Below are 22,769 nucleotides of genomic sequence, written 5' to 3' on the forward strand. Positions count from 1 at the left end.
AAGAAGGTGGCAAAAATGTTCCAAAAATGATTTATTCATTAATTTTTTTAATAAATGATTGAATAAATCATTAAATCAATAAATAGCATTAAGATTAAACCCAGGTGTTCAGGACCGATTTTGCTGTACAGCTTACAAAGAACACAGGTCACTGAGATATAAAACAGAAATAAAATCAAAATATAGATGTCTATTTTTGTCGTTTTTCTTAACTTATCCTTATGTAGGCTGGGCAAATGTTCCTACCAGGATCTTACATCCTTGTCAACCTGAGAGGTACCCACAAATCGTTAAATACATTTCACCATCCACAATACATACATGCACACAATTTATCGGAGATCTTTCAGACAAAGTAGACAGGCCTTAATTTAGTTTTCAGTGCATGAGTGATGGGTTAATACAGTGGTTAGACCTCTCTTTACTCTGTCATTATCAGTGCCCTCATGTATCCTCATACAGACTGCAATAGACTTCATTCTATTATGAGTAGTAGCTCTTCCAGTGTGATGTCTTGTGTGGTCACTTTACATTAAATACATTTTGGGGATCTCTAATCTGTCTGATCATGGCATTTTTTTAAAGCAGTTAGACAACAATCTGCCTAGGTTTTCACTAAACAAAATGATGCAATACAGTACAGAAAATTGTAACTCTGCTTGACATGTTATAGCATGATACAATACATGATGTGCTGAGCTATACAGGGACTATAATGGAATGTGTATATGTCTATGTTTCACCAGAGCACTAAAGATTTTTCTTCTAGGTGTGAGTTAGTGGTGGGTAAATATGTTGACCTGTAGTCCAGGGTGCATTGCTGTTTTGCCTGGAGTTTCCAGGTGGCGCCGGTCCCATGGGTCCCTGAATGACTAGGTCAAAGTAGTTAACAAACAAGGTGCTGAACATAAAAAATAATACCATTTGAGGAGTATGTGTATCTGGCAGCCACTTTACTGCTTCAACTTTACTTATAATTAATTGAGCACAGAACATATACTGTGATTTTTTTTACCCACTATTTGTGGTTAATATAAAACTGGGGTCTCATATACTGCCATATACTACACTTTTATAATCTTCTTCTTCTTGTTCCTCAGCCTTTGTCCTGTTTTTCGGTTACGGGGTCAGCATTTCCGGCTTTGGCTTCTTCCCGTTAGGGATCGCCGGTGGGATTTGGCACAGTTTTACGCCGGATACCCTTCCTGACACAACCCTCCCAATTTATCTGGGCTTGGGACCGGCACTACAATGCACTGGTCTGTGCAGCCCAGCGGCTAGGTAACTATGGGACAATACAGTGTCTCCAATTAGCCTAGCGGCACTTTGGACTGTGGGAGGAAACCGGATCACCCGGAGAAAACCCACGCAGACACGGGGAGAACATGCAAACTCCGCACAGAAAGGACCCGGACCGCCCCACCCGGGGATCAAACCCAGGACCTTCTCGCTGTGAGGCGACAGTGCTACTCACTTAGCCACCGTGCCGCCCATATACTACACTTTATAATACAATACTGTATTCAAGTAAACAACTGTAAAACAGCTTACAATCACTGATTGTTTTTATTCATACACCGATCAGCCATAACATTAAAACCACCTCCTTGTTTCTACACTCACTGTCCAATTTATCAGCTTCACTTACGATATAGAAGCACGTTGTAGTTCAACAATTACTGACTGTAGTCCATCTATTTCTCTACATACCTTTTTAACCTGCTTTCACCCTGTTCTTCAATGGTCAGGACCCCCACATGACCACCACAGAGCAGATATTATTTAGGTGGTGGATAATTCTCAGCACTGCAGTGACAATGACATGGTGGTGGTGTGTTAGTGTGTGTTGTGCTGGTATGAGTGGATCAGACACAGCAGCGCTGCTCGGTGTATTTTACCAACCGTTCCCAGTTTTTTGGAATTAGATATGTATAAAATCCTGTTTTTTTTAGGCCACATCATACACCCAGTCAAAATAATGTTTTTATACAGGTCATATACAAGTAATTTAAGAATAAACGTGAGTATGTACAGTACTGGGACAATTTGTTTGTCCCTCACCTGATTTGCTAAAACAAATGTTTTAGATCTTCCAGCTAATTTTTATATCAGATAAGGACAACATGAGAAAACACAAAATGCAGCATCAGCATCTCAATGGGATTTAAGTCAGGACTTTGACTTGGCCACTCCAAAACCTTAATTTTGTTACTTTTAAGCCATTCAGATACAGCCTTGCTTGTGTATTTCAAACCATTGTCCTGCTGCTTAAACCCACTGCGCTTGAGGATTAGGTCACAAACTGACAGACATTCTTCTTCAGGATTTTATGATGTAGCAGAATATATGGTTCCATTAGTTATGACAAATCATACAGGTTCTGTAGACGCAAGTCCACCTGTGAATGGCTCAAAAGAAGCAATGTTAAGGTTTTGAAGTGTCCTGACTTGAATCCTATTGAGATTCCCTGGCAGGACCTTAAATAGGCAGTTCATGCTAATGAACCCTATAACGTAGTCAAAGTAAAACAATTCCACAAACAAAAGTGTGCCTAAATTCCTCCACAGTGATGTAAAACACTTATCGCTTTGTTATTGCCAAAGGTGACACAACCTATTTATTAGCTTTGGGGGTAATTTCTTTTTATATGGGTAAAACAGGTTTTAAATCATTCTTTATCTTCAATAAATTGAAAAGCTGCAGTTTGTGTGTACTTGCTTTTCAAACAAGAAGATCTGAACCATTAAAATGTGACAACTTATCAAAAATAGAAATCAGGTGAGGGGCAAATACATTTTCACAGTGTATAATTGTGTGACTGACTAAAAAGCATTCATAGATGCCTTTGTATGTCTGATTTAGTCATCATTGATGCAGCCTCTGTGGTCTTTTTGCAGTCTACAGATAAACAGAAACCAATAAAGAAACATGGCCAGTGTCTTCTGATAGTAGCACAAGCCCCAGGTCAATAAAAATGATGAGCTTCTGCCGGCCAGGAGTGGCCACTAAACACTTGCAGCTTTTTTTTTCCAGCTTATTGATTGGCACTGTGCTGGATGTTCAGCTGATTAATTGTGGGCTGCCCCAGGCTGTGGGAGGAAGGCTGCTGATGTGCCTCAGGCTTAATGAGGGAGGTTAACCTGCCTTTGTGGTCAGTTCAGAGATTGGCTTGATTTAACCGGGGGAACAGGAAAAGTGGAATGGTAACCTAAAAATAAAAACAGCAGTAATACCACGCTGAGCTAGTTTTCATTCAAGAGGATTTGGCTTTGTGTCTGTAGATGAGGAAGTGGTAATAACACCTAAAATGATGCACTATACTTTAAAATGCAAACATGAACCAAGTTGTGAACTGTCTTGGAATATTAAAATTGTATCTGTGTAGAAATACTCCAGAGGTCCTTAAAACAGATTTAAACCTTTAGTGTTAATAATTGATCTGTCTTACATTTGCTCCGTCATTGGTAGGATTATCCTCTTGACTTTGGTCTTTCCTTTTGTCTTGTTCATATTGAGCTGAAATCTTTTTACTCTGTCATCTTCTGCTGTCATCTTCATATAAACGATTACTGATGACCTTCCAGTGTTACCAGTCCTGCTTCTCTTGCTATATATTCAGATTGAAGTGGAAGTGGTGACAGAATGCCTTCTCCAGTAGCTTATTCCTTTGACTAACTGTGAGCTGTGTATCAGTGTACAGATTAGAATGATGAGATGCACTGGTATTTCCATCTAACTGAAGACTTTCCATAATGTTTCCATAAAAGTCGGAAACTTTGCTGTAATCACTGTACATGTTGACCTCTTTCTTAAATTTCTTGACTTTTTCTACAATCCAGCTTACATCTGTGATGATATCTCATGTTTCTCTGCCTTTTTCTAAATGCTGCTTCCACATCTGGCAGTTGCCTTATAAATGCAGTCAATTAATCTTTTGTGTGATGTCTGGACATTGAAGAAATAGGAAAAAAACCGCATTCAGTCTTTTAAACACAAGTGCACCAGAAAACTGTTAAATCTCATGGAGAATACAAGATGACCATAAGAAGCTACTGAACCACATTAAGTCCTGCAAGTTATTTGGGCACGTGTTGGGCACCCACTTGACAGAAGTGACTCGGAAGATGAGAAGGACCAAGACAAAGCTTTTCCCCCCACATGTTTTTTAATCTTTAAAGTCTTTACAGATGTTGTGGTACTAACCCTTGTGTTTCCCTGAAGCTTTCTTAAATTCACAATTCATTTCCATTTAAAAATCTGTATTCTTGGCCGCTCAGGTGGCGCAGCGGCAAACTACGAGTTGGGGTTTTGAATATATCGTATCGAATCTCAGCTCTGCCTTTCCGACTGGGCTGGGTGGCAGTATGAACAACAATTGGCTGTAAAAATCGTAAAAATTGGGAGTAAAAAAGTCGGATCATAGGTCATCATAACTGGTGCAACTGCGGCCCCTGCTGGCTGACTGATGGCACCTGCACGTCCTCAATCAGCGGTGAAGGGTCAAATCAGTATAGAGGACGCAATCAGGGTTATTGGACCCAACTAGATTAGGGGAGAAAAATTGGGGGAAAAATAGAGAATTAAAAAAAAAAATAAACTGTATTCTTTAAGATGTTGGCCTTTTTCTCTTTCTTTGCAATCTTCACAGTATCATCAGTTATCCAATTTAATTTCTTTCTCTTTTTTATTCCATTTTTAATTCTTGCCAGGTATTTCTCAGATTCTTATTTGATGACCTCGAGGATCATCCCGCAAGGAGCACTTCAAATACCTCGGCTCGTCGATCTCGGCTGATGGCAGCCTGAAGCACGAAGCCAACGCGAGGGTCAATGCTGCTCGGCTGAAGTGGCGCTCTGCCACCGGGGTGCTCTGTGACCACCGCATGAAGGACCGCCTGAAGTCGAAGATCTATCGCGCAGTCATCCGCCCAGTCGCTCTATACGGCTCAGAGTGCTGTATAAAAAATCGTTCTCCGATCAAATGCCGTCTCACTCGCACACATCGGCTACAGCCTTGAAGTGCCCGGAAAGCGCCCGAAAGGCCACCCGAAGCAGCGCTGGACAGATACGCTGCAAATTCACCTTGCCGCTGCATGACTCCACCCAGACCAAGCTCATGACTGAGAAAAATGGCGACTGCGATCCAGACGAGCCGACCCGGCAACCGAACAGGACAAAGGCTGAGGAAGAAGAAGAAGAGGATCATCCATAACTGTTCTTGTTCTCTGTCAATTTTGTCTAGTGTTACATTCTATCTATCTATCTATCTATCTATCTATCTATCTATCTATCTATCTATCTATCTATCTATCTATCTATCTATCTATCTATCTATCTATCTATCTATCTATCTATCTATCTATCTATCTATCTATCTAGTGTGACTATACACAGGTATAGTTCTAAAGTGTTATGTGTAGGTGCCCGTGCTTACCTGTCCACACTGTTTTATAAGCTAACAAGAGAGGAATGTATAGAGTTAGGTGCGTTATTATGGTTTTCTCCGTCCGGCTCCTGCCTGCCCTTTTACCAGAATCTATCTTTTTTTGCATTCTGTGTAAATGTCCTGTTTCACTTCTATCCCAATATTCCTGCCAGGCTGTTTTGCCATACTTTTTAATGTAAACCTCTGTCTTGTTCAGTGGGATTTTGGCCTCCGTGGTACTCTTCCATGCGACTTATAAACAGGAAGTCCCACCTCCTCCAGGAAGAGAGCAGATAGGATTGGTGAAACAGGACAGCAGGCTTCAGAAGCTATTGGTGGTCAGGTTCAAAGGTCAAAACTAATTAAACAAAGAAAAAGAAAGCACAAGAAAAACGTGTGCCTCTATGGCATGTAACATCTAGCATCTGTACCAAGACGGTTTCTCATGTGTTTCTTCAGGTTATATTTCGAAAGCCTGATTGTTTGATTTTTTTTTTAATTCTATTTGGAGTTGCCCATTAGAAATTTGTTGTCTGTTTCACAATCAGCTCTAGGCCATGTTTTTGGGATTAAAATTCAGCTAGTCCAACTCTCTGTTCAGAATGTAGTTAATTTGGTTTTGGTAAACTCCATCTGGTGAAATCCAGGTCTAAATACAATATTTTGATCCAGGTACTATAAATTTCTTGAAATGGCCACTATAATTTGCTGCTAGATGTAGGTAATTGTGAAAAAGTAAGTGAAGCTTAACACGCTAAAATAGGCTGGTGATAGCAAACGTGCATATAACAAATGTATAAAAACACATTACCAAACATAAATTTTCACCAAACCTTGATCCCTGTGTACTCGAAAATAAGATAACATGGCCTGATGAGTCAATGTCTACAGTATAATAAACCACAGTGTCTGCTGCATAATTGTTTGGACAGCCATCTGGTGAAAATTATTTGGTTCAATGATTTGGTCAAATTACAATTAACAGATATCAGGCAGTTTTACAGGATCAGGTGCACTCAGGTGTACAGTATGAACACTTCTTTGTAATGATGTTTCCTTATCCTAAAATAATAATGCCACCATACATTCTACTACAATTATTTAAGCTGGGTGTGATGAATACCAGTTCATCCCACTACATCCATTCCAGACTTGTATAACAAGCTTGAAAGAAGAATTGAAACTGTGTATCTGTAACCTATCATCACCATGATATTAATACACCAATCAGGCATAACATTAAAACCACCTCCTTGTTTCTACACTCACTGTCCATTTAATCAGCTTTGTTAGCCCTCTTTCATGCTGTTCTTCAATGGTCAGGACCCCCACAGAGTAGGTATTATTTAGGTGGTGGACGATTCTTAGCACTGCAGTGACACTGACATGGTGGTGGTGTGTTAGTGTGTGTTGTGCTGGTATGAGTGGATCAGACACAGCAGCGCTGCTGGAGTTTTTAAACACCTCACTGTCACTGCTGGACTGAGAATAGTCCACTAGCCAACAGCGCCCTGTGGGCAGCATCCTGTGACCACTGATGAAGGTCTAGAAGATGACCAACTCAAACAGCAGCAATAGATGAGCAATATTCTCTGACTTAACATCTACAAGGTGGACCAACTAGGTAGGAGTGTCTAATAGAGTGGACAGTGAGTGGACACAGTATTTAAAAACTCCAGCAGCGCTGCTGTGTCTGATCCACTCATACCAGCACAACACACACTAACACACCACCACCATGTCAGTGTCACTGCAGTGCTGAGAATGATCCACCACCTAAATAATACCTACTCTGTAGTGGTCCTGTGGGGGTCCTGACCATTGAAGAACAGGGTGAAAGCAGGCTAAAAAGGTATGTAGAGAAATAGATGAACTACAGTCAGTAATTGTATAACTACAACGTGATTCTATATGGTAAGTGGAGCTGATAAAATGGACAGTGGTCCGGGTCCTTTCTGTGCGGAGTTTGCATGTTCTCCCCGTGTCTGCGTGGGTTTCCTCCGGGTGCTCCGGTTTTCATCCCACAGTCCAAAGACATGCCACTATGCTAATTTGTAGAGAAACAGATGGACTACAGTCAGTAATTGTAGTGCTTCTATGTGGTAAGTGGAGCTGATAAAATGCACAGTGAGTGTAGAAACAAGGAGGTGGTTTTAATGTTATGGCTGTTCGGTGTATATTGTTACATCTTTCCATTATTTTATCTATCTCCTTTACATTTAGTGTAATTTAAGGGTCATCAAAGGAATGAGCTCTAACGACAAATGTGTTTTTGAACAAGACACAGAACATATGCTGGACTATCATACACATTTTTTTCATCTGTTTTAATTATGATGTCTTGCTTTAAGAGAACATACAAACAAGCAAGTGAATATTTCATCCATTCTCTGTTGACTGCATACGCCTTCTCTTCCGGTTCACTACTTTTGTGTCACTTCACATCACTGTTTCTTTCCTCTGTGCCCCCTCTGTATGCATATTCACTCATTTAAGATACATTATTAGTGCCGCACTGAGGAACAAGTGGGTTGAGCTTAACATCCTCTTTGTATGCAATGTTATTATGACAGCACTGTTTTAAGGATATATAGTTAACAGGATGAATCATAGTTTCAATGCTGGAGAAAGTTGGGTGAGTGTGCTGATACATAGTTACGTGGTTTCTGTGGGGGCCGTCTTAAGCGCAGGTTGTTGAGTTCTATTTGTGGCTGGGCAGTCTTCATGCACTGCGTGGGAGAGTTCAACCCAATCCAAATGAGCATCTGCCATGTTCTAGCGTAATCAGCATACTGTAGGAGGAACAGGAGCAAGAGATAATAAAAAAAAAACATGGGCATAGAGGCTGTCATCACTCACACTCACTCAGTGTGGCATAGAATGCCAGGAGATTGAGATATAAACATCTGGAAGGAGATGATGGCCTGTCACAGTAAATCCAAATTTAGGCTTAAAGATCCTCAAACATATTGCATACCAATTGCAATCTAGTTTTTCACTGTCTGTCATCCTTACCACTTTAAAATATTCATAGAAAACTATTAAAAATACCATAATGAGATGTACTGTAGTTTACAGATAAGATTAATTTCTGAGATTTTTTTCTTCAACCTCTTAAACTCTATAGTCACTTTAGTCAAGGTACAAATGCACCTACACTTGCATGTCATTACCATTACATTGCATGTCGTTATCATTACCATCTTATTTCTGCATTTATAATTTATAATTTTATTTCTTTTCTTTTTTTAATCTGCTGGGTCCAAACTATACCCACCTAGTATTTGGTCTATGTTGCTAAACAATTTCATTGTCATCAGCCATTTTTGATAGCAATCATCAAACATTTGTGGTTGGATCTTTTAACACTTTTAACACATTATTAATGTTTGTTGGTTATTTTTTTTTAGTTCAAGTCACATACTCTTGATATGGTTGAGGCAAGATTAATTGTAGTCATAGGGTCTGTTTGAAAACCTAGTGAGCTACGTTGCTGTCTACTGCCTACATAGGCAGCTGCCTCAGTAGAGAGGATTCTAAGTCATCGACTTCTTATTAGTCAGGTTAGTCGGACGCGCTAATTAGACAGCGATTACTGTGATTCCATCAGTTTTCACTTACTAAGCTAGCACAGTTAGTCTCATGTCATTCAAACCAATGGGATGAGGTGGCACAACGCACGTCAACTAACATCTCTCCCTCCGTGTACCAAATACGAATAAATGTGGTGCGTAAATACATCAACTTTTCTCTTTCACCCATACAGATGGTCTTGGGACAGGAAATTACTTAGAAAATACCCCATGTAAAATTACTGACATTTTATGAATGTAGTATACAGTATGAATGAAGTATACAAAGACTTTGTCCATTGTAATGTTTATAGCTCAGTCTAATGGATGCATAATAATCCCTATTTATATGAGTCATAGAGAAGTTATCTACTTTAGTCAGTCCAAATCACTGAAGAGGAACTAGGAGGCCATGCCACAATTTAAATGGCACTACACTTGCTACATAATTAAAATACTAATCTAAGTTGCTGTATGTATATTTTTGACCCAGCAGATTTTATTAAAACCCACATTAACCTTATTAAGTCAGAGTTTTGGACAAATATGTATGTGTTCCAATTATTCTGTACATACTTACAAAAACATTAAGAAATCAGAACCTTCATGACTCACAAATCACATGATTGGTAAACACACACAGAGAGACAAACAGTCTATGACCACTTAGTGAAAATGTTTCTATTTTGTGTTTTTTCTAGAAATCATAATGAGTAACATTTACATGAATTTTACAATAAATTAATTTCTTTGTTTGGCACCACTGAAAAGCAAGTAAGCACTTTATTAAACTATTAAATTCACAAACACAAAAGGTCACATTTCCTTGTCTTATATTTCCCACCGAATTACACAATCATGTGACACTTTAAATTTGTAGATTTGATCAACTCATCAGAAGCTTCTTTAAGTTAATATATTTGCAGTCATTGTTCACCTGCTATAAATATGGCCATTCTTCAGGTTTCAGCAGAACATTTCATACTAATTAGTTTTATGTATGGAGGCAACAGAATAAAGTGAAAGTGTCAGAAGTGTCAGAAGTATATATATAGAAGTATATATATATATATATATATATATATATATATATATATATATGTATATATATATATTAGGGCTGTCAAACGATTAAAAATTTTAATCGCGATTAATCTCAGAATTTCATATAGTTAATTGCGATTAATCACATTTAAAAAAATCTGTGTAAATGTTATAGAAAACAAGGATTTTTAAGTGAAATGTTACCATTAAAATGGTGAACACATTTTATGCTAAATGTACTTATGTTAAAAACTGCTGGGACAAGAGAAAACTGTAAGGGAGTTTTATTCACTCACATACTAGGCAGTAATACTATCCAGCAGAGACCCTTGACTTCGTATACGTATATGTCAGATTGTAGGTTAAAATTTCTCCATCAGTAGATCAGCGGTGCTTTAGGTGGGATAAGGCGTAGTTTTTGTAACAGACTTTTCTGTGGTTGTATCGTGACAATGGTTTGATGGACGTTTCTACACGAAGTGAGTGTGTTTTGACCCTTTGGGGCTTCCATAGTGCATGGAATAGCATGCTTGGCTAACGTAATGACTCTAGCTGTCCGCTATTCTGTACCGTAACAGAAGAAGTTAATAAAGTGTTTTGCTCCCGACAATTTGTGAATATAGCGTGTATTTATTTCTTTATTAAGCAAGTGCATCACTACGACGCTCGGTTACATTATGTTAACAAACCGCAAATGAAAAACGGTGGCAAGTCCGAAGTTAAAACGTTGGTTCTACCAGTCAGACAGTACCCGCGCCCGCACGGTCAAGTCTCAACATGAACTACGGATGACTCGCAGGGCCAAATAGAATTTGCGTTAACGGCACTATTTTTTTTTATCGCGTTAAATTGAGATCGCGTTAATGCATTATTATCGCGTTAACTTCGACAGCCCTAATATATATATATTGTGTTTTATTCATTTTCTTCCCGACTTTTTTAGCGCGTCCAATTGCCCGATTGCGTCACGCTTCCTCTCCACTAACGCCCCCTCCGACACGTGGGCAGCAGCTGTATACATTTTATCACCCACACTAGGCAAGTGCATATATGTGAATCAGCCTTGTGTACGGAGAGACACGCCCTGATCCGCACTCTTTCCCCGCCTCTGTGCAGGTGCCATCAGTATGTTTTTTTTTACTTAAACCTTTTTAAATCTCTCATTCCCTTGTTTAATGTTTCTAATAGCTTGCAATTGCCAGGCGGGTAGCGCTGTTGTCTCACTGCAATTAGGGTCTGGGTCTGATTACCCGCCTCGACGGTCAGGGTCTTTTCTGTGTGGAGTCTGAATGTTTGGTAGTTTAGTGAGATGTTTGTCATGAGCATGACCCAATTTAAATTAGGAGTGACATTAATGAATCTTCAAGATGTCAGCATGTGAGTGTGTGTGAAGATTTATGCACACACTAATGTGTCTTATTCAAAGCCTTCAAGCTTTAGGCAGTCTAAATGTGACTCCATGATACTGTATGTGATCCTGTGCTATTTCTGTCCCAAATACAGCCGAGGCCAATAACTGTTTGACTAGTCTGACTGGAATTTTCATTTCAATGGTAAAAAAGGTCAAATAAGGAACAGTCCTGGCCATGTCACCTACTAACCCTTAAGCTACAGTAGAAACTAAAAAACTGATTTGCACATTTTTAGTCATGAAGACTGAAGTAAGTCCTCCATTGTGTTTCATTGTTATATCTAGCTCGAATACAGTTTATTGAGGTCAGGGAGCTCCGAGTCTTTCACTTGATAAGTAATCTCATTCCTTACTGATTGTTTCATACTTTTTTTTCTCTCCGTAAGTGCCAGACCATGTGACGATGATCTGTAATTCTAAGCAGAGCGCACTGCTAATCAAGGAATCAAGTGTTTCCTGAAAAAACGGCAGCAATTAACACTCATTAGGGTCAACAAACTCTATTCAAAGCCATGCAGACTCTGGCACACTCACACACACACACTCACAAATAAACACAGATTCAGTTTAATTTGCTGGTGTTCCTTTATTGAAAGATTGAGCAGGTTAGTGTTGCCAAATATATATATATATATATATATTTTTTTTTTATAAACAAGTTTTAACGTTAGGGGTATGGGGCTACTCCCACCAGATTCTAATTGGGCATGGGCATAATGCACCTGAGGACAGCTGCATTGTGTCTTAGCAACTTACTAGGGCTAAAACAATTCCTCAACAAACTCAAGTAATTAGATTACTAAAAATCATCGATGCAAATTTTTCGCATCGAGGCATCATTTAATCCATACAACTATATACAGCTCACTGTGTTTCGCACTTTTGCATAACGCGTTCTCGCTGTGGGCAGGTGACGTGAAGAAGCCGAGGGCTGCATCCGAAATCTCATACTTAAACAGTACTTAACAGGACTTAATCCAGGTACTTTTCGCGTACAGTCCAATGAATACTATGTATTTCTACACGCTCGCCGCTCCTGTGTACTGTTCAGTATAAAAGTGTGATTTGAAACGCAGCCGATATTTGATAGTGTGGACTGCAAAATAGAGATGAGAAAATAGTGAGTGGCGAACAGAGGAGACACGACAGAGAAAACCACAGAAAGTTTGAGATCATTTTAAACTGGAAAAAACGAAAACTCAGAACAACATCCACACCATCAGATCATCTTGTTGATACGCTGACTTTTCTTCATTGCAACCACCACAGGCTTTTTTGAAGGCTTAGGCAAACACACATGTACACCAACACAAATGCCTCTACCTCATCTGACAGATACAATCCTGACACAACCTCTTACAAATGCCACAAAGCCTCCCAACAAAAGCTTTATGTTCTGCGTGAGCTGTAGCTGAAACTTTTAGTTTTGAAAGTTGCACAAATTAGAGGCGATGTTTACATATTATTGTTTATTATTATTTATGCCTTAGTTTTAGGTTGCCTGTTTACATTTTAAAAGTAGTTTGGTTTATTTTTTGATGTATTTGTTTTTGCATTTCAGTAATGAATTATTTTTTATTGTGTATAATGTTTGTGTTTGCTTATGTTCTGTCACACAAAGAGCTTGTAGCATTCCATTGGTTTCTCTTTGTGGCTATATGCAACCTGCGTTATGATTGAGTGACCAGAGTAAGAAGATCCAGAGATACACAAGCTAAACACAGACTTTGTGTTACGATAGGATAGTGGAACGTTCGGGGTCTTCGAAAGTTATCAATACTTGGGTAGAGAATCAGAAAGACTGAATATCAGCATTTGTGTGGTTTCTCTCCGCAGCTAAAAGCAACCTGTTACTGATTGAGTGTATTGAGTGCAAAAGTGCGTTTTGGTTCTTGTGTAAGCGATGACAAGAACCAAAAGAAACATCAATACATGTTAGAAAAAAGCATCTGTAGGATTTTTAAACATTTTGCAACAGCGCCTTAAGATAAAATTTTGTGTGTAAAAAGCAGTGTGTCTAAATGAAAGTAGTTCTGCAAAGAAACGTGCTGTCATTGCTACTGAAGTGAAAACAACCAGTCATTCAGTTTAGTAAGCAGTCACTTTTAATAGTAATGCATGTGGGATAAAATAGTTTAAAAGGATGTTGTGTGTTTAACGTATGTTAGGGCATTTAGCAGATCCTTTTATCCAGGGAAATTTACAACTGTGAGTATACACCGATCAACCATAACATTAAAACCACCTCCTTGTTTCTACACTCACTGTCCATTTTATCAGCTCCACTTACCATATAGAAGCACTTTGTAGTTCTACAATTACTGACTGTAGTTCATCTGTTTCTCTGCATGCTTTGTTAGCCCCCTTTCATGCTGTTCTTCAATGATCAGGACTCTCCCAGGACCACTAAAGTGACAATGACATGGTGGTGGTGTGTTAGTGTGTGTTGTGCTGGTATAAGTGGATCAGACACAGCAATGCTGATGGAGTTTTTTAACACCTTCCTGTCACTGCTGGACTGAGAATAGTCCACCAACCAAAAACATCTAGCCAACAGCGCCCCGTGGGCAGCATCCTGTGACCACTGATGATCTAGAAGATGACCAACTCAAACAGCAGCAATAGATGAGCGATCGTCTCTGACTTTACATCTACAAGGTGGACCAACTAGGTGGAAGTGTCTAATAGAGTGAACAGTGAGTGGACACGGTATAAAAAACTCCAGCAGCACTGCTGTGTCTGATCCACTCAGTGTCACTCCAGTGCTGAGAGTGATCCACCACCCAAATAATACCTACTCTGTGGTGGTCCTGTGGGGGTCCTGACCAGTCAGACAGTGCTCCTATATGGTAAGTGGAGTGTGTGTAGAAACAAGGAGGTGGTTATAATGTTATGGCTGATCGGTGTATAATGCCTTGTTAGGGCCTTGCTCCTTTCTCAGGAAGTCATCCATGGCAGCTGGGTGGTGATATGGCTTAAACATGTAATATGCTGATCACTGGTCCAGTAGTTTCCCTACTGAGCTACAAGTGCCCCGTGTTTACCATGCTGTGTGACAAACGAAGAAAATAAATAAAATTAGATGGGCAATTATCTTTATAGTTGTCACTCAAAATTTATTATGATCTGATCATGAAGTCTGTCATTGTAAACTACTATTGCCCATCAACAAACATAACATTAGAGGATGATGCCTTTTAGATTGTTCCAGCTGTCATCATCAACTGTGTTCAAATGTCACAAATTGCAGAAGCAGATGGGAATTTCAGCTGTTTCAATTAACAAAATTTAACACAGCTTTTTAAATTTGGTAGTAAAATCTTCTATTAGAGAAAAACATCCGATATGGCAATAAACAGTGTTCTCAGGCAGTGCAATGATATGTTACCTGTCCACCATTATCACCAACACCAGCATAATTACTGTATTACTTGGAAAAGGGGGCAGGATTATTATTTAAAAATAAGACCATTGACCATATGGAATAGGAAAAGAATGTGACAGTGCGTGTATTGAATTATGCTTATGCGTATCGGTGAGGTATAAATTCTTTGACTATTTGCAACTATTTTCATATTTGGCCACCCAAAGCCTTTTTTGGAGTATGAGCATGGTTACTCTGCAGTGAGTAGTCCACTTGGTGAAGTGCATCATTGTTGTCAGAATTAAGATATAAAGATCATGAGGAGATCAGTGACCTACATGATGGGTCTTCTGGTGATTTATATTTCTACTGCAGGAGCAGAAACTTTATAAAAATGAGATGTAAAAAAGGCATGGCAATAACCAACTGGAGGTAGATGGGATGCACTTTAACACAATCCTTCACTGGTTTTTGCCAGATATTTGTTTCTGTGGAAAAAAATACTGCTTCTAATATATCAGGCTGTGACATTAGAATAATGCCTGGACAAATATGTTCAAATTGTGTATATCATACTGTATGTAAGTTTGGTTAGTGCATGAAGTATTTATACTATCATTACTATATGTTGTAAGCACTCATCCTCACTTACTTACTTGTAGGATAACATTAAAATAAAAAACTACATTTGGTTGTAAAACAGAGCATACACCGATCAGGCATAACATTAAAACCACCTCCTTGTTTCTACATACACTGTCTATTTTATCAGCTCCACTTACCATATAGAAGCACTTTGTAGTTCTACAATTACTGACTGTAGTCCATCTGTTTCTCTGCATGCTTTGTTAGCCCCCTTTCATGCTGTTCTTCTATGATCAGGACCCCCACAGGACCACTAGAGAGTAAGTATTACTTGGGTGGTGGATCATTCTCAGCACTGCAGTGACACTGTCATGGTGGTGGTGTGTTAGTGTGTGTTGTGCTGGTATGAGTGGATAAGACACAACAATGCTGATGAAATTTTTAAACACTTTACTGTCTGAAAGAATAGTCCACCAACCTAAAATATTCAGCCAACAGCACCCCGTAGACAGCGTCTTGTGACCACGGAAATAATACCTGCTCTGTGGTGGGTCCTGACCATTGAAGAACAGGGTGAAAGCAGGCTAAAAAGATATGTAGAGAAACAGATGGACTACAGTCAGTAATTGTAGAACCACAAAGTGCTTCTATATGGTAAGTGGAGCTGATAAAATGGACAGTGTGGGTAGGAACAAGGAGGTGGTTTTAATGTTATGGCTGATCAGTGTATAAATACCTATGGGCAGATAAACACATAAATTGTTAGAAGTTAATACAGGGGGCTACACATAAAAGTGCCTCAAATCACACTGTGATCCACTGTGAACACTGATTCTGAATAGTCTTATAATGCTTTAAGTGTCCTGTCAAAATTCCTCACTGCTGATAATCAATTCATAACTGCAAGTCATGGTTTGAAACCCTTAATGCTGCGAAAATAAGATTACATTCCAGAGCTCTGCAGGCTGTAATGTTGTTGCCCTTCAACTTTATTCTGAGCATGTCTGATTGAATAAGTTATATGTAGGGATTGTACGGCTCTTTGACAGTAATGTTTGTGTCAGCAAATTTCTATTAAAAAGGATTTTTCTAAAGAAAGAGCAGATAACTTCCAAAATGTTCTGATCCTGTACTTTAGGAGTCAGGTCATTAAAGATAAATGCAGGTGAATGTAAGCCACCCCACCGGAAAAAGAGGACAGCACATACTAGGAACTGATCTTCCAAACATAGGCTGGAAGTGGACAGTTTTCAAAGAATCCATCAAAGGAAACATTTGATGTTTTTTTATTAGTTCTCATGGTCCCGGAAAAAACTTTGTTAACGTGCATGTGTGTAAAAGGAAAATAACCTGGTTAAGCTAACAGGAGGTCTTTAGAAGTGAGTAAAACTGCTCAGTAATATTAAGTATCCTGCAATCATACTGGTACTTGTTTTGAGTTGTCTGTATCTTATGATGCATGATGTGTGTAATACATTGACAGTTTTGATTAAAGATTTTTCAAGGCTATTCCAGAAATTTAAACCAGTGTGTTTAACATAGTTCCCAACAAAGTTTGCCATTTGTTGACTGTCACTTACGGAAATTTTTAAGTACGGAAGATAGCCATGGCAAAACATAACAATATTGGCACATCGACTGATGTTAATATACAGAAAATGTGGCCAGCTATCTCTTCTTTCATGTAACATCAAGCCCAAATGATTAAACACTTTAGTAATACCAATACCAGATGTGTCAGGTACTTATTGGGTAAAAGGGTAATGGGAAATGTCAGTGAAAATTTTAATAGTTGGATTTTCCTGTAAATCACTGGTATTTATTGCGTAGCGGAACTTAGTTTGGTAGGGAATTCACTTGTGCATTGCTGGACTTGGCAGGTTCAGACAGTTCCCTGTCTTCTGAGAGCTTGGCTTGTCGTGGATGGCAGCATCCAGCTCTCATTTCTGCACTATCCCGGTTCTATCCACTTTCTAAGTTGCAGGTTGGGGAGGTGTTTGTTTCTTTTATTTGTTGCTTTGTTTCTAATAATTTGGCCACTTCTTATTTGCGATTGTCCCCATTTTAGTTAGGGCTGATTAAATATATGTACAATAGATTCTATTTTCTATCTTGCAGGTGTGTGGGGCTCCTCATTCTCTCTCCAAGCCCTGTTATGCAAATGGACTGATTTACAGGCAAGTCAAAACTGATAAACACTACTGTTTTTGTATATGGCATGTGAAATGAGTCTGAAGTTTACTTTCATAACCTTTCTCATTTTAAAATTTAAGATGCACTAATAAGCTGGGGCAATTTTGTTTTTGCATACAAGTAAAGCAAAGAAATGATAAGAATACAAATTTAGCACAGAATCAAATGTGGTGAGTGTGAAGTTGAGAAAAACATGTGAGTAACTCTGTTCCAGCACATTTCGGCCCTATACACCTAATTTTTTAGATTCCACCTTGTAAGTAAAAATGAATTTTTAAGTAGACTAAAAGTCTGTACGTAAGGCTTTGCCATATTCTCATCAGTGCTCATATCTACATTCAATTTGTTTAGTTCCATTTGTAAGAGCAGGGGGGATTTATTGTGAACGATAATTGGCACTTCAGTCAGTGAAAGCTTTGGGGATGGCACTGAGTACATAAGGATAATAAGAGCTTGAAGAAATGTCCCAGCACAATTCCTGCTGATTAGCATGTGAATGATGTGCAGTGGGTGCCGGTGTGAACCTGTTAGCTGTGATATGTTGGCAGTCTCACCTCAATAGAAGGACCCATTTGTAGTGAATGAAGCCCATCTGCTGTTTGAGCCACTCTGAAAACCTTTGCCGCGTGTGCACTGAAGCCGTGGATTTAGACTAATTGAATTCCTCCATACTCTCAATTAGGGTGAAAAATAATTAAACAGATGAAGTGTTTGGATGTGTATGCATGTTTGGGGAAAAGTAGGGGTGGCTGGAAAAGGCTGCAACCAAATTCACTAACAAGATGACTACCAATTTACAGCAATAAAAAGATAAATCAGTCCCTGCTGTGGAGCCTATAGAGATCTCCTCCTTCAATTTGTTTATCATATTACACAGAATCCAAGCATCTGATCTGACCGACAGCACTGAGCCAAGCGATTATGTGAATTATGTATATTTATAAACATAATATACATAATGTTTCATACTTAAATAGGATGGAAACTGCAGTCTAACCCTTGGTCATCAACATACATGTCACCAAGTCATTAGCTTTCCTCTCCTGCTTTCTGTGATGGGGTGGCATATGCCCAAGTGTTCATGAGGAGCCAGCAAAATGACTGTCAAGAGGAGGAACGTCCCAGTCCAAACATAGCCCTATTAATATCAGCCTCTGCAAACTGCTCAACTCCTGTCTGTGCCATCTGGACCTGTCCTCTGATGCCCAAACAGTGGATAGGACAAAGGGAGGAATAACAAATAGTTGAGGGAAAATATATAGAGAGTGAAAGAGAAAGATTCAAAGATAAGTGGAAGGTTGAAAGTAAATTAGTGCAGATTTATGTTATTTGTTACTTTTTAATCCTTTTAGGGTCACTGGTTTACCAGCTTTGGCTGCTTAGTGGCATGGCCACTAGTAAAATGAAACGAAGACAGAGTTTGCATTCTAGAAAGCAATCCCATGTTTACTAATCCTGCAATTGTTCAATGTGGTTTTGTAGCTCTTTAATAAGATTAAATAATTCCTTTTATTAAAACAAGTTTGGCGGGAAAGCACGCTAGCACACCAAAGCTGACATTTCAAACTCGTTGTTTCGAATTTCAGCTCTGGGCACCTACATTAACAATGATTGGGTGTTCTTCATACAGGGAGGGTGCCTGAGGGGATTCCTCATAACTGATGCAATTACGACATCTGCTGACTGATTGGTGGCGCCTGCACAGGGACCAGGGATAATGTGTGATCAGGGTGTGGCTCTCCGTACACAAAACTGATCCACATATGAACTCGCCTCATGCAGGTGAAAAGATGAAGTTGGTTACTGCACACGTCAGAGGGGAGTATGTCAGTCTCGGCTCTTCTCAACCAGGGTGGAGAACAATATCACTAGAGAGGAAGCATAACGTCACCTTCCTAAAATAATGGCCTAAGTCATTTTTGGACCAAAATGATATTTTTGCCTAAATCACCTCCTCACCATGCTGTCCACCTCTGGTAAAATCGCCTATGTCCTTAGTTTAACAGATCATGTGATTCTACCCCTGTAATAAAATGGCCTATGTCAAGAGTGTGACTTGGGCAATTTTATTTTGCCTAAGTCAAAAGACAATATGACTTAGGCAATTTTAGATGCTTTTTTAAAATGGCAGCTGCTCTAAACAGAACAAAACTCTACCCAGCCCATGAAGTTATTTCCATTGTGTTCAGTTTTTTGTGTTTCCTGAAAAACCTGAAAAAAATGACGTAGGCCATTATTTTAGGAAGGTGACGATAATGCAGTTGGGTAATTGGATACGCTAAATTCGGGAGAAAAAGGGGAGAAAATCCATAAACCAAATAAAAAAAACAATAAAGTTAAACCACTTTTCTCACGTCCCCAAATGACAGCCATTGCCGGAGCTTCCTTGTTTTAAACTAAAATACATTTCATACAAAACTGCATGTGAATACACTGTTAATACTGTCAGTCATTATTATTTTGAAGCTTGCTTGCTCAGTGGCACAGCCAGCAGAAAGTGGTTTTGCCAGGTATCATATAAAAGGCTTAAAAGCTCTGGCAAGCAGCAATCTGCACCCAGCCAGCGGTAAACAAAGCAAAAATGTGAATACAGGCCTTAGTCAATTAATTTTATATAAAGCAGGTTAGTGTAAAGGGTTGATTACTTTTGTCCGGTGTTACACGTGGCAGGAAGCATAGATCGACCCATTCCATGTCCAGTCGGACTACGTTTGTGCTGATTAGCACTAACTCTTAGTAGCTGTAGTTGGCTGGTGAGTGTTACGCCTTGCTTATTCTCTGAAGAGCACCCATAGTTTGTTGCTTTTTAAGTTTTTTAAGTAAGGTACCTTTGTTTATTTATTCCACAAGAGGAAACCTTCGTTGCCCAGATGAATCTTCTCACAAATCATCTCCACACTAGAATAGATTCAGTGAGTCGACTCCTCGCTCTAACAGGTCTTTTTCCGTTACTACTTAGTTTAGCTCTGGGAGAAAAGCTTCAGGGCTCAGCTGTGCATTAGTCGATTTGTGGACAGAGTAGCTGGTTGTCTGACCATGGTTGCAGGCTCCACCTAGGGCTCTCTCTCTTGTATTTCTCAGATGGCCACACACTCACTACTCTTTTCCCTTGCTTTGCTATTGAGTCATGTTACACTCTGCTGGTGAGTCTGAGTATCTGGCTTGACAACTGGTTTTTAACCAAAAAAAAAAATAATGTAACTAAACAGTGAAATGGTTCAGCATCAAATAATGTTATAAAGGTTTAGTCTGCAAAGTGTGTGGTCTAGTGGCTAGGATTCGGCGCTCTCACCGCCGGTAAGGGAATTTCTGCTATTTGGGACAGTGGTAGCGTAGTGGGTAGAGCTTTGGGCTATCAACTTAAAGGTTGAGAGTTTGAATCCCAGCTCTGCCATGCAACCACCGTTGAGGCCTTGAGCAAGGCCATTAACACTCTGTGCTCCAGGGGCGTCGTACAATGGCTGACCCTGCGCTCTGACCCCAGCTTCCAAACAAGCTGGGATATGCGAAGAAAGAATTTAATTGTACTGTACACCTGTATATGTATATATGACAAATAAAGGCATTCTATCATGTCAGGTGGTTTTATATCCTTGACATGCTTTTGCTTGTCCTGCTGTTGCTGACCATAGCTAGTGGGATGCACTGGCCTGTCAGAACATTAATTCAAGACAATCAACACACTAGCTGATACAATATAATCATTTTGTATGCCGGACCAATTTTGGCCACTGACTGAATATTAACAACGACAAAATAAAGCTCAGGGAATTCAATGTTTAGTTGTTCAGGCAGAATTATATTTGTAATATTTAATAATAAAAGGAGAAAGTCAAATATAAACATTGATTTGATAATAAATTTATAAAGTGCTTATGTAAAAATATAAGACTTGTACAACTGAACAAAAAATCTTACTTTAAATCATTCTTGCTTAAATAACCGTGAGCAAAAATGCAGGAAAGCCAAAACAGTACAACAGTTTTTGCAGTACTTTCATATTCTGTGAACCCGTACCGTCTTCTAACACATCTTGGCCCATTCCTTATGGGCAATGGTCTCCAGATCACTATTATTCTTGGGTTTGTTACTGCAGCCTCTTTCTTTACATCTCACCAATGATTACTACAAGGGTTTATGTCAGGCTACTGTAATGGCTATTCTAGAATCTTCCTTGACTTCCTCTAAACCCAAGCCTTGGTGGACTCATATTACTAGAATCAATGCTATGTTGGAAGGTTCAATGACAACCAAGCTTCATCATCCTCACAGAAGGCATCATGTTTTTTTCTTTTAATTTTCTGATACTTGATTGACAGAAACAGTTTTGGCCACCGACTGAATATTAACAACGACAGGATAAAGCACAGTGAATTCAATGTTTAAATGCTCAGGCAGAATTATTTTTGTAATTTTTTTATTCAATAATATAAACAGCCAGTCAAATATGAACATTGATTTTCATATTAATATTTATAAGATGTAAAAAATGTAAGACTTATACAACTGAACAAAAAATCTTACTTTAAATGCTTCTTGCATAAATGCAGGAAAGCCAAAACAGTACAACAGTTTTTGCAGCGTTTTCATATTCTGTGCTCTGTATTTTTCACCCTTATAAAACATACATAACAGATGATACAAAATAGATGTACAAAGGTGGCAAGGCTCAATACAAAGTATTTTATGCCACAGCTATCTGCATGCACAATGCATCCAAAACAGGAGGCTGGTATCACATACTAATTGCACTTTGCATAAGTTGCAGGGTTCAAAAGCTGCAGTGTAATGGTAACACTATGTACACAGTTTATATATACAATCCCAAATCAGAAAAAAAAATTAAGACAATTTTGAAAATGCTAAAAAAAAATCTGTTGATGCATGCACAATAATCCAGGTACACAAATCCACAAAGTTGAATCAGTTCATCTGGACACAAGTTTGTTGTACTGTAGAGATACGTTTCATCACTCAATCCGAATGACTTCTTCAGTCTGGATGCTAAAAAAAAAAATGCAGTGGTGCTTACATTTACTTAGAATTGTATTACTTTTCAGACAGTGTCAACCCAAGATATTTCATGTGTTGTCTGGTCAACTTAATTTTATTTGTTAATATGCATCAATTCCTGCATTTCCTGCCTGCAACACATTCAAAAAAAGTTGGACTAAAA

Source organism: Trichomycterus rosablanca, chromosome 3 (assembly GCF_030014385.1).
Source record: "Trichomycterus rosablanca isolate fTriRos1 chromosome 3, fTriRos1.hap1, whole genome shotgun sequence".
In the NCBI taxonomy this organism is placed as follows: domain Eukaryota; kingdom Metazoa; phylum Chordata; class Actinopteri; order Siluriformes; family Trichomycteridae; genus Trichomycterus; species Trichomycterus rosablanca.